Source organism: Temnothorax curvispinosus, unplaced genomic scaffold (genome assembly GCF_003070985.1).
Source record: "Temnothorax curvispinosus isolate PA1 unplaced genomic scaffold, ASM307098v1 QBEX01003354.1, whole genome shotgun sequence".
NCBI classification, from domain to species: Eukaryota; Metazoa; Arthropoda; class Insecta; order Hymenoptera; family Formicidae; genus Temnothorax; species Temnothorax curvispinosus.
In genome coordinates, this window is record NW_020213134.1 from 3516 (window position 1) to 15457 (window position 11942).

An 11942-nucleotide genomic window follows, 5' to 3' on the forward strand; every position below is an offset into this window, starting at 1 on the left:
ATACCTCAAAAAAAAAGAGAAATAGAAAAAAAATCATATTTTTCTTAAGTGTGGCATATTCCCCCGAGTTACCCTAAGCTATTAAATGGTCTTTTTATATTCATTACTATTTAATTTGTTACCGAATTTATTCTTCAAAAATCGCAAACATTGATAATGTTAAAATATGTCCATAAATTTTAACAGGTAAATCAGTGAATTATTATCAAAAGCTATACTTCATAAAATCTAATTTAACAAAATAAAATACATCTGTCGTTGTGTATATATGTGTGTGTAAATGTGTGTCATTTTATTATTAAGTTTAACTCCAAAATCTCAGGCACCAATAATGCACGAGTATCTCAATAAAAATATCAGACATCAATTTTACAACATCCCGATAAATTGTAGAGAAATAATCAATAATATCTCATTACCTCTCTCCCCCCTCCCCTCTCTCTCCCTCTCTCGTTGCTCCCTTTGAAAACTGACGACCCGTTCGTAATCTGTCACAACCGCGGAAGGGTTGACCCGCGGCCGCGGGGTCAGCAGTGTTGGTCAACGACGTACGTATACGTTTACACGCCCCCGCAGGACTGCCGAAATAAATGCCGGTAAACAAACACTCGCCCTCATACGCTCGCTCCCGCCGTCGCGGTGACGATCACGAAAACAACATGCGCGACGTCCATTCAAGAGTTTGCGCGCAGATTCCGAAAGCGAATCGCGCGATACGTACGATAGACGTACGTATATCTAGAAGTCCTTTTATTCGTTTATCTATCTCTTTTCTTGTTTCTCCGCGTCAAAAGTTGCTATTGTTCTATATACATATATAAATAGGCATTAAAAATCGCGTGCAAAATTGACATTAGTGAAATGAGGAACGTTGGAATTCAACAAAGCAGTTGATATTAAGTATCCTAATAAAAATTGCGCAAATTCATTTGTTTTTTAATTACAATAAAACCTTTTATCTTTAATAATGTGACCCATATGACTTTTTTTCGAATAGAAATATTATTTTGCTAATTTTGCTAAACGTAACACAGATATCCTGATGCGACACAGACGAATATCGTTTTTTTCAGCATCCTCTTTCATTTCGGTGAATAAATTTCGGCTAATTCGACGCGACCATATCAAGCGGTAAAAGCGGGAGAGTCGTTGACAATGACAGGTAAGATTTTAGACGAAGGGGATGACGTAGCCCCTCCCGATATGCAATCTGCGACAGGCACCATTAGGTGCTTTCGAGGACTTACGAGGCACACCTTGGTAACTTTCGGGGAAAATGAGAAAGAAGAAAACGCCAAAGAAAAACAAGGGTGAAAGCAAGGGGGATACGGGAGGGGGAGGGGGATGAGTTTTGTGACCTCCGAGTACGCCTCAAATATTTACGCTACGCCCGCAACAATGGGAACAATATCGGTTGCCTGGCAACCGCTCTGTTCACGACCAGTTCTACCTTTGGCGAACTCCTCCCTCCCCTTGCCCCCTCTCTCTCTCTCCTCCCTCTCTCACTCCCGCAACTAACTCATTCTCTCCCTTCCCGTCACTCCTACGCGCATCTCGCTCTCTCTCTCTCTCTCTCTCTCTCTGTTCGTCTCGCTTTATCCAATCATCCACCCTTGCGTCTCATTGGCCGAGGGACAGAGACGAGTGATTGACACTGTTCTACATGTAAAAGAGTGAGAAAAAAGGTAGAAAGAAAGAAAATAGGAAAATGCAAACGAGAGAAAGAGAGAGAGAGAGCGTGATGAGATGAAGAGTGGTAGAGAAAGGGGATTCCGTGAGGAAAAAAAACGACTTCTAATTATTCTGTATTCGTACCTCTACCAGACTTTATTTTAGCGAAATTATGAGTCGAGTAATTATCGTATATACGGTACGTCCGGATAAGATCGAGAAGCCTGCAGCAAATAAAATTGTAAAGAAGGGATTAAGGTTTCAGCGTTAATTTACGGCACCGTTGTTCCATGGTGATTAATACGAAAATAATAAGTATATACGTAGCGTATTATGAAAACCGATGTGTCATGATTACAACGCGTCTTTATCATATTTTTAAAGAGATCCCTTTCACGTGTCACAAATAAAGAGTTAATTATTACCTAATTTCGCTATTCTTTTAAATTAACTTCTCTCAATTAAACTATTTACTCTTTCTATCCAGCCTTGTGTGCTCTTGATGCCTCTGCTGATCTAATTATATGTTTAAGAAAGATGTTTATAAAGCTTTTGAAAAATCGCGAGAAATATTCTAACCAAAAATACTCGCCCGTGAAGAGATCGTCCCCGGAGACTGTCAAAGAGAAAGGGTAAAAAGAGCACAAACAGAGAGACGCGGAGGAATAGCGTATATAAAAACGTATAAATAAGGATGAGTGCAACGAAGGTATGCTCGGTGTACCGCTAATGTATACGCTGAATCTGAATATTCAAGTTCAGAAGATCAAGAATAAGAAGGGAATCGAGTGAAGGCGAGGATAAAGGGATAGAAGAACGTGAGAGCCGAGGAGAGTCGTGGACGAGCGAGAGGAATGATCGGCATTCGCGTGTATATACCGGGTGCGTGCGTAACCGGCCAGCGCGCGCGAGTCTGTGTGCGCGTCTCTCCGAGAGTGCATTAGAGAATGAGCGGGAGGGCGAACGGGGGTGAGAGAGGCGATGCGCGCGCGAGAGTGGAATGGCGGGAGGGGGGGAGACGGAGGCGCAGCAATAACGGACGGGCGAGAAGAGGAGGGCAGCGGCGGTAGAACAAGAGGGGAAGGATCAATGCCGGTTGCTAGGACAACCACGGCACCTGATCTTCCTTCCATCCATCCTGGGGAAGCGAGTACTTCTCTCGCTCAGTCCGACCCCGCGCACCCTGACGGCGCCGGAGGGGGTCAGAGGGGGCCACAGCGAACCGGGGGTTCCGCGAGGAACCCGCAAGAAGAGGGCGATCCACAGAGAGGACTCGCGATTTCGGTCCCCTTCCTCCCACCCCCGTCGATCTTAAGCACGACGAGAAGTCGTCAGTACGTACGTAGGATGCTGTCGGACTTGACACGGATTCAGTGTCGTTCCCCGTTCGTCTGTAGATTTTTCATTCCGGGAGAATTTCCGGACGAATTGGATCTTTTGGAATTCAGCGGCAGAGATTGGTGCAGAATCGGCAGAAGTTAAGTGAAGTTTTAAGCAAGATCCAGGTGGAGAACCAGCGGGAAAAAAAGTTGAATCGATCCTCTCGTAGAAAATTTATGGAAATCGGTAAAACTTGCTGGGAGATTGATGAAAATTATCGATGGGGAGGGGAGAGGGAAGGGGGTAATGTCGTGCACGGAAAACCGTGCGTACATTGGCGAACTCTCGATTGCCAAAATTAGGCGAGCCACGGGCTGAAATAAAATTTAGACGGTAGGGAAATGTTCGAGAGGGAGGCGAGGGAGAGAGAGAGAAAGAGAGAGAAGGAGAGCCCCCCGTTTCCGGGCCGGCCGAAAATTCTCCCTCGGAAATTCAGCGCGGCGCGATCGATTTTCGCACGGGAAACGATCAATATGCTGGGCGGCGCGGGGAGGAGGCGGAAAACGAGCGAAGGGGGCAGGAGGGGGTGGCAAAAGTATTCATTGTTTCGGGGAGACACGACGCGCGCGTGTTCCTGCGCATCGGCCGGCTAACGGCGCGAGTTTTGGCGGGTCGATGCACCATTGTGTGTTGCCTCGTTGGGCTGCGTTCGCTTTGTTTTCGCCTTTCTCTCTCTCTCTCTCACCCTCTTTCTCTTTCTCTCTTTCGTTCATTTTATTCCTCCTCCTCCTCTTCTCTACGTTATGCGTTTTGCTCGTTTCAACGTGTTTTACTCATTTCCGCACCTACGCGATCGCGCGCGTTATACACTCGCGCGAAATGATTCACGGAGGCCACTGCCGAATTATATTTGCGGCGCGTCATTTCGATGTAAATACTCGTAGAATTTGCGGCAAAGAAGGGCGATAAATGTAAGGGCATGCGATTCCAATCACGATAAAATCTGATAAAGTCGGAGGAAAATGACGATTTACATATGTGATAAATTAATTAAATCCGGGATAATTTAAAGAAAGATAATAAGACATAACAAATGCGTTATAATAATAAAATTGTACCTTTCTTTCGATAAAATGTGATTCTATAAAAGTGGGGAACGAAATTGATGAATCGTATGATTCATGGAAGCCACAATCGAATTATTCGCGACCTGCCATTTCGATGTAAATCATCGAAAATCAGAAGAAGCAAAAAATATGTGGTTTTCGTGAAATGTGCATCAACGAATTCTTCCATTTTGTAGAAAAAATTCTATTTTCAAAGAAAAGCGATGAGAAAACGAGAAAGAAATCGCCAACAAAAAAAGAACGATATACTTGCATTCGTAAAAAACGTTTTCCACAATATCATAAAAATCCAGATCTCGGCAGAAAACATGAAAATGCAAAATTGGTAACGTTCGAATATGCGAACTTTACAACTTTATGTGTAATGAAATCGTCGATTTTAACAAAATTGTCATTAACGCTCAAGACCGGATAAGAAATTATCTTCAGTTCTCTCTTTTCTTGATCAGGAAAACGATCTGTATACATTCTATATAATAACGAGATAACGCGGGTCGATCAGCAACAGCAGAAGCAGCTTTTTCAGCGAACCAGTTTCACCTCCCACACTATAGCGAACAATGATACTTCGATATCTGTTTTTCTTTTTTCATTCATTTTCCATGCCCACGTACCGCAATTCGAGTGAACAATGTTGTGAACGAAAAATGATTCATACATCACGAAGCCAGCGTCCGACCTCGTGACATATCCAAATGCATAATACAGGATGTATCCCCCATAATCCCATCCCTCCGTCTTCACTATGTTATTTTTTAATGTCTCTCGGTCGATTCACGGTTTCGTTTTAAAGAAGATTGCTCATTTAAGAGAAAAAATAAATGGTGACACAACGTCACGTATTCTTTAATTGATTTGAGGTAGATTTTATTTCATAAAGCTTTAATTCGAAGTTTATAATGTTAAAAAATAATAATCCAATTGTGAAAAATCTGCCATTAAAGAAAAACATAATAGAAACGCAGTCTGATATGCAGTCTGAGATGAGATTAATGAATAAATTGTGTTTTAGAATTATTATTTTTTTAAACGTCTTATGCTATGAATTTATATTCTACCTTGCCCCTGCAAGAAAATGATGCTTTTTTATTTAGAGAGACGTCTACTCTTAAATTAATATTTTACTATTTACACTCTTACTAACTAGATTAACAGTTTCTCCTCAAAACAAGTTATTAAGATAATATGTATTAACAATAAATCTACATAACTTTACTAAAATTTATTTCATTAAAATATCCGTACTTAATTTTTTTCCCATAAAAAGCCCTAAACTCAAGTATTGTGTATTTAAGCAATAATGGGGAAACCCCAGAATATCGATAACAGAGAACAAGTCCTTATTCGATATCAATTTCACTGATAAGATGACAACGTTCTTTTCTGTTTCTTTTACGTCATAACGTACGTCATAATTGAATTCAAAAACTTTGGTGAAGCCGACCTGTTACTTCTGTCGTTCCCTTTCTTTCTTGCGACGGACAACTGTTCTTTATTCATGCGCTCCGATTATGTCCAACGATCTTCAGTCGTCGATAACTTCATCAGTCGGCACACCTTGACCCGTCCCGCCAGTCATTTCGTTCGTATATGCGCGCCAGGATAACCCCCCGATTGCAAATTAACCGGAGGATGTAATTCTTCGGCGCAAAAAACACGCCGAAATTTCACGCTGCGCGAGAAAAATTCACATCCGAACAATTGTTAATTGAGTTCAATTTATCCGAGTTTAATTGGCGAGACGCAGTAACAATTGGACGCCGCTTGTAAAAGATTGAAAAGCAATAACATTGGGAAAATCGAATCAGTTGATTTAAGAAACTAGAACAAAGCGAGAAAGAGAGAGAGAGACACACTTCGAAATTTCGCCAAAGCAACCGTTGTATAAAAATTTAAGGACAAGTATTGACTTAATTCGCGTTTTTTTCTTCAACAGTGACAATTTTTGAAGTAACGCATTCAATATTCCCGATCGAATTTCTGAGCACGATTAATCATTTCGACGAGATTATCAAATTCTTTTGCATCGCATCGCTAAATTAACGTTTGTAATTAAATATTTCTATTTCTTGATCTTTCCGGACTTTTCCATTTCTGAAAATGTATAAGGAAAAGAATAGGAAACTGATATAAATAATTTTCATCGTTATCTGGTATTCTATTCAAAATTGTATTTAGATTTCATTTTAGTCTTATCATATTGAGTACATTTCTTATTTCGAATATTTTAAATATAGCAATTTTAGATATAATAAAATTACAGATGACACTAAATAATTTATACATAATACATCTAAATAATTTTCTAGATATGAGGATATTTTTTATTTCCACACGATTTTAAAATATGAATATATAGATAGCACTTACAAGCATATAGATATAATTTTCTAAATGTGGGAAGTTGTGCTTCGCGCGTGATGCGGAATATATGATAGGTTGTTACTTCGCATAGGCGCATTTCAATCGGCTGCGGGCCGATTTTGCGACACACATACGTCATGGACGCTACCTGCGAGATAAGCACGCCGGAAGTGCGTCAGAACCCGTTATACTTCTCACGTGAGGCCACACGGCGTGCGACAAACCGGAAAATTTTCCCAGATGCTCGCTCGAGACACGAGATTGGACTGCGCGAATTACATCGGACGATATTAAAGGCTCTTTTAAAACACGATCGAATTGGTAAAGACGCCCGTCCCAATAATTGAGAGGTTCCAGTTCGAATCATGGCTGGATGATTTTTTTTACAATAAATTTCTAATAGGTTTGTAAAATGACCAATTTTATCAGTAATATCAAATTTCCAATTTCTACATATAACTGCGTTTCAAGAATCATAATCGACGCGTGGTTTCAAAGTATGTAAAACGAAATATAAAAAATTCACAAAAATGGTTATTAGCCATCCATATAAGATCCCATCCAAAAATGTCAATATTTATTTATTCTATGTTATACACATCTAATTACTAGTCTTACTAAAATGTTCTTTTCAAATGTGTATTTGGGAAGATTTATTCACAGGTAAAGTTACATTACATAACTGACATCACAAAATGGCCTTAACATTAAACTTTGAAAAACACATTCTAGTTATACATATACGTAATAAGGTCCGGTTTCCGGTATTACTGGAAAATTTTTTTTTCCACAGAAATCAGACTTCAAGTTTGAAAATAAAAAATAAAGTGCTAATTGTAAATCGAAGTAAAGCGAGTTAATAAAGAAATGATCTCCACAGTGTTAAATCATTTCGAGGACAAAGATTCAGAATATTTTTTTAGTCGCACATAAAATTAATTTAGCATTCTAAAAAATGTACTGAAATAAAGAGTAATTATATTAAAATATAAAAATGCTTCATCCACTTTATCACCTTTTTTATACTCTTAGGCCGGAAACTTTTGGGCCTTTTAATACGTACTTTTTGTTTTGTTAGATATTGTAATATTGCACGTGACCGCGCGAGTAAACAAACGTGCGGGCGTGAAAGAATGAAGGAAAGTCGATTTCTATGGATCGGGCTTCTTTATCGATCTTCCCGATATGAATGCAACAATTTTATGCAACAAAGCGTCCGGGGTAAAGCCTATCGCGATTACATTCATTATTTACGATCGCGATGCGTACACACCCGTTACTATATGCGCCTGCATTTTCCGCGGAGCACGTGTTTACCTCGTATGCGACAAATATGCGACCGTCCACGTGCATCAACGTGACGGATGTGGCGGTCGAGCGTAATGTGGGGCACGGTAAAAGGCCTTCAGTTTGAAGAACTTACAGGTTTTGTACATTGATTTTCGGATGTTCCCTCTATTGTTCATTCATTGCTACGTTGTACGACTACGTTCTACGACTCGCTTAAAAAAATTTAAAACGATAGTTATTTTAATAAATCTGCATTTTACTGATAACCTTGCCTTTTGTTGCGTAGGATAGAATCGCGAATCGCCTACGTGAAAAATATGTTTCATTATTTCAAAAATCAACTAAGAAATTTTCACCAATGACTTCGTGTCTGCAAAGTCAGATATTTTTAAATAAAATAAATTAATTTTATTCGCAAGATATAAATTCTATTATATAAAACGATATATAAAAAAAGATTGCGTGATCCGGTTAATGTCATCCAGTGATGAAAAAGGTTCACGATTTTATAAATTCCGACAATATTGATCGAGAACTATTTCGGATGGTCGAGAAGTTATTTTGTAGAGACGAAACAGATATAGGCTTGAAAGGCGAGGGGACTATTTGGGTCCCGGCCTTTCGGTGGGATCAAGGTATACAGACGGAACTACCAACCTCAACCTAGTCGTTCATTGAATCGAGAGAGGCAAAGCCAGCTTTCTCACTCGCTGCGGAAAATATCACTTTCAAAGTTTCTACTCGCGATAGTAAACGTCGACGCAAATAATTCACTTATTTCATAATTTAAGGCCGTTCGATAGAAAACGTATACGAGAAAAATGTCGACAAGTCAATCAAATATGTATGGAAGCGCAATATTTTTCTCATTAATTCTTCAATTCCAGTTTGTGAATCACGCGCAATGATAATAATAATGCAGGAACAATAACGCAATTTTCTTTATCGAGAGCTTCCTCTATAAGTATAAAGTATCTTTTCCTATTAACGAATAAGTAAAATCGACGAAACCCAAAGACATGCGGAAGGACGAAAACGCTCGACGTATCGCATCATCATCTAGCCCGTCGCTATCCTTTTCCCTTTCCTTTCGTTTTCCCCGGCTGCTTACAGTTTACTTTCTAATTGCGGGTAATAGTACGTGCTGCAGTGTTTTACTTCGTTACTCTCATTCAGGTATCCAGCAAAGCGCTTGACCCATTGTGCCCAATATTGACGACTGAACACGAATCTACAACCTTTTTCTATTTATTTACTCACAAAGCTATGCGATAGATGGGCAAAATAAATCAGCTGTTCGGAGAAATCGTGATGAAAAATGAGCGCAATCGAACCGGAGAAACTCTTTCGAGCGACCGAGAATTCTCCAACATTGTTTGGTATTTAAATAAAGAGGAAATTTCCGCTTAAATGGCATAAATTTCTGAAATCGGTTTCTTCGTAAGTTCACACAAATCTCATTCAATTCAATTTCGCCTTTTTTTTACGTAACATTTAAATTATTGTACATAAACGGGCGCACAAAAGTCGATCGGCGCGCTATTGGTTAGTTGACGGTATTTATACATAGATACTAGCTTTACACGCCCGTTTATCTAAGACACTTTCGCGCGAGCGTACTCGTCCGTATTATTTATCAATCTTGAATTCAGGCATTACGAACCTCGGAATAATAATACTCGTGACGAGCTCGGGGCGCCAAGCTGGCACCGCATGGACTCCTACTCCAAAATTATCGGCAAGAATACCTCGCGCTCCGAGATACTTCTCTATTCCAAAATCATCGAGTGCCTTTCCTGCCCCGAAATCGCTAATAAGGAAACCTCCTACGCGCGCGCAAACGAGAAAGCGAGATAACGCGTGACATATTTAACTGTTCAGCGATTATTGCAAGCTCTCTTATACATACTCTTTTTTTCCTGTTACTTATCTTACCGAACAATCAGGGAGCTTGTTGCCAACCGAGTGTCTATATCCGCGCCTGCATTGCACCTGCAGGACCCAGGCGGTTTTCGCGGCCGAGTGGCACGGCGAGACGCGTCTCTTCGGCCGCTTTACATTGCAAATAACAGTATCTGGACGATTAACATCATATCTTTAACAATACCTCTTTCTCTCTCTCTCTCTCTCTCTCTTCCTCTCTATCTCTATTTCTCTCTCTCTTTCTCCCTCTTTCACCTCTCTCCTTCTCCCACCTCTTCAAAGTCGCTCCTCTCTCTCTCTCTCTCTCTCTCTCTCTCTCTCTCTTCTCGCTCTCGTCGTCATCGTCAAGCAACTGCGCCACATAACGCGGGGTTCCGGCTCCGAATGGAGCCCTCCCGGTTTTAAATCTCCCTCGGGATGAAAACGATCGAGTCGCGAAGTCAGGGAAAAAGCGAAGGGACTCACCGGTTCGCTGACGAGCGTCACATCTCCGCACCGCTGAGGAGGACGTTGCTGGCTCGCGCCTTCTTCCTCGCCGTTGTCGTGATCGCGATGATTGTCGCCGTGCTGGCGGCTTTTTCCTCACCTCGCTTCAGCAACTCCCCGAGTTATAATCCAACTCCAGCTGAATCGGGATCTCTCTCTCTCTCTCTCGTCCGGAGCGATATCACTGCCCCGCGGCAGACAAAGCCATCTTGATGAGGGCACGCACGCACAATCTGCCTGACCGCCTCTGATCGCGACGGTCAGGTCCTCTTACCAGGACGGGAGGCGGCTGAATGAGAACACGGCGCGGTGGAAGAGTATTTCATGATGGCGCCACGAGACGGCTGTCGCCTCCGCCATTGCTGCCGCCATCGCGCCGTCGTTGCCGCCGCCGCCGCCGCCGCCGCCGCCGCTTGCTGTGCTGCCTCGACATTCAGCCGGTTACCAACGGTTGAAAGGGTGTGACAGAGTCTGGTGAACTTTTTGTAGACTCTTCGCGGAACACCCCGATAACGACGCCAACAAAATACGCTTAGGAGGAGTCATAAGGATATTTTTGAAATGATGATGACGGGGATTGGACGGCCAAGTGGCCTTGAGAAGCTTCCACCTGCGATCGGCGACGCTACTTCAAAGGCGGGAACTTTGAAGTCGCTGGTGGGTTGGACTCTCCGAAGGATCGACTCTTTGATCGCGGTGACAAAGATGAAATAGAACGTATGATTTGTGAAGAGTCTTGGAGCTATTCTCATTTCCGCAGATTCGTGTTATTAGTGTCTTGAAACATTTATTTGAAAAGAAATCTTGAAACAGTTCAAATAACATGTTTAAAAAAAAAGAGACGAAAACAGAAATAATCGTTACGATAAAAATTAGAGGTCTGACGATAGCGCCAAGACGAAATCGAGCGAAACGTAAAATAGCAACATAAAATAAAATAATAATTGCGGTAAATTAAAAGGAAATAAAATAAATTCAAATAAAACGTAAAATATCTCTGATAAATCACACAATTATACAGCTCGCCGCGGACATCGAAATGCGATTTTCTTAAATAGATTTTATTCGAGGGCGCTAAACAATTATTATCTACATCTCTACAACAGGTATATATCCTCCTTGCCTTCGTTGAGACGCTGTTTTGTCCTTGCTTTCCCCTCGGCGGAAGAGGGTGGCGTCGCGAGAAAAAAGAAAATCGCACGATATCTCTTACAAATAGCACAATAAATATTTCTTTCTCTTCCCAATCCCATATATGTTTCTCTCTCGCTTCTCACATCGCACTCTCTCACTCGTTCGCTCCTTCGAAACGAATTAATTAATCCTTATTGGCACATTGTATAGTAGACTCTTAAGTATATAAATAAGTCGTAAGTCGATGCCTCGTTTAGATTATTAAATATATATATGTATATATATGTATAATATATATACTGTATATGTGTATATGAATATCCAATATCTTTATGTTGTATATATACGACTAGAACTCCTCAACACACGTATCACATACTAATATTGACTATCGTGTTTCAGGACGAGACTCGGGAAGCTCTTCGCGTCCCGAGTCTTGGCGACGTTCTCGCCCTTCCGTTTGATTCGAAAATCGAAAATCCTCAGACGCAAATCCTTCCCATCTTCTGGAACCTTATCTTCGCGACTCTCAGACGGATCTCCGTTGCTGGCTCGATATTTTTGAAACAGCTACACGATTAAATTCAAAAAAGAATTCTCTTTTCTAAAAGAAAAAGAATTTTTTTT